General features: G+C 37.4%; 1 long non-coding RNA gene across 1 annotated transcript in view; it reads right to left on the reverse strand.

Moving 5' to 3' along the window:
- LOC123130983 (uncharacterized) overlaps positions 1-1,047 on the reverse strand; it is a 5,232-nt gene extending 4,185 nt beyond the window's left edge. The window contains exons 1-2 of the long non-coding RNA XR_006464044.1: positions 932-1,047; positions 746-859 (exon numbers count right to left, since the gene is read on the reverse strand). This is a non-coding gene — a long non-coding RNA (uncharacterized lncRNA). The remainder of the gene's footprint in view (positions 1-745; positions 860-931) is intronic.
- Between the last annotated feature and the right edge of the window lie 557 nt (positions 1,048-1,604).

Raw genomic sequence — 1,604 nt, forward strand, 5'->3', positions numbered from 1 at the left:
AGACATGTTTGCAAAAGGCTTGTGTGGAGTATGAGATATGACTATGATCATTTGTATGAGAAGTGGCTATGATCATTTGTATGAGATGTGGCTATGATAATTTTGTAAACTCAACATTTGTACTATGATCATTTCGTGTACCTCCTTGTTGTGATAAGTTTTGAAAAAATATATTTGTATGATCATTTGAACTCCTCATGTGTATGATCATTTGTGTAATTCCTTGTTGTGATAAGTTTTCGTTTTTTTATTTGTATTGTACTCCTCATTTTGTACTCCTTGTTTTGAGTAAAGGAGAGGAGTATGAAAATTTTCTTATGAGAAGAGTAGGAGAGGAACAGTTTAAAGTTTCAGTGGTCAAAATAGAAGAAGAGAAGAGAAGTTAAAGCATGCACAACTTGCTTCCGCTACTGAAAATGAAGACAAAATTGCTGAACTAGTGTTGTGTGCAAGTGCAAGTACTCAAGTGCAAGCAAACAAAATTTCTTTGAGTAGCTATCATGTTCAGTAATCAAACTGAATCAAATGCATGCACATAATACTTGCATGTTCATAATACTTGCTGAAAAATTAAAGGAACAGTTTCATGTTCAGAATACTTGCATGTTCATAATAGTTGCTGAAAAATACTCCAAGCAAAATTACTTCAAGCAAAATTGACAAGTTAAATCTTGTTCAAAATTACTCTAAGCAACATACCCCAACCACATGCCTTATTTTAAATAGAACAAGGAATTCTAACTACCTTGTGTCAGGTGTCCTCCCACGATGTGGGTGATTCAGGGTGTCGTGCCGTTACTGCATTGCAAAGAGATCAAACACAAGACACCAAGTGTGGCTGAATAAACACTGAATATCCCTGTCAAAACAACAGACATCTGAAATTATGGTCGACAGGTAGACAGACAGAGATCAGTTGACCTTATCTTACCCCATCAATTCGAGATAACTCTGCGTGAACTCTAGAGGGCCCCGTCGCCCATGACTCCATGAGGCGATGACCAGTGACTTCAAGCATAGCACTAGCCCGGAGATAAATCCAATTGTCTGCAAGGATACAGTTAACACCAAATTCAGTCAAAAAAAACCTTTTACCCTCGCAGTGACATAGTGTACAGTGTTGCAGTTCAGCAGGCAGAGACCTACTGCAGATATGTTCATCAGCGATATTCAGTAAACTAAATTCAGCGCGGGGGCAGCTGCGAGCTACACAAACTAAATTTTGTCTTCATAAACTAAATTTTGTCTTCATAAATTTTCTGAAGAAGCACATGTAGAACTAAGGCAAATTTTCTGAAGTTTAACAAAACTACAGAAGCTGCACCATGACAAAACTACAGAAGTTGGAGTACAAATTTTCTAAGGAGAGAAGAAGACAATTTACTCCAGGGCTACATGAGTAACATAAAAAGGTTTCTACTCCAGCAAGAAAAATGCTACTACTAATGCAAGCACAAGTTAACTGCTACTGCTAATGCAAGTTAAAGTTATACTCCTACATGAGTACACTTTACTGAAAAGAAGAGAGGAAGGGAGGACACTGCTGCAAAAGCACAAGTTACTGCTACTCTAGTTTTAAGCAAGCATCACTAGAGTACTCCAAA

Source organism: Triticum aestivum, chromosome 6A (genome assembly GCF_018294505.1).
Source record: "Triticum aestivum cultivar Chinese Spring chromosome 6A, IWGSC CS RefSeq v2.1, whole genome shotgun sequence".
Taxonomy (NCBI): domain Eukaryota; kingdom Viridiplantae; phylum Streptophyta; class Magnoliopsida; order Poales; family Poaceae; genus Triticum; species Triticum aestivum.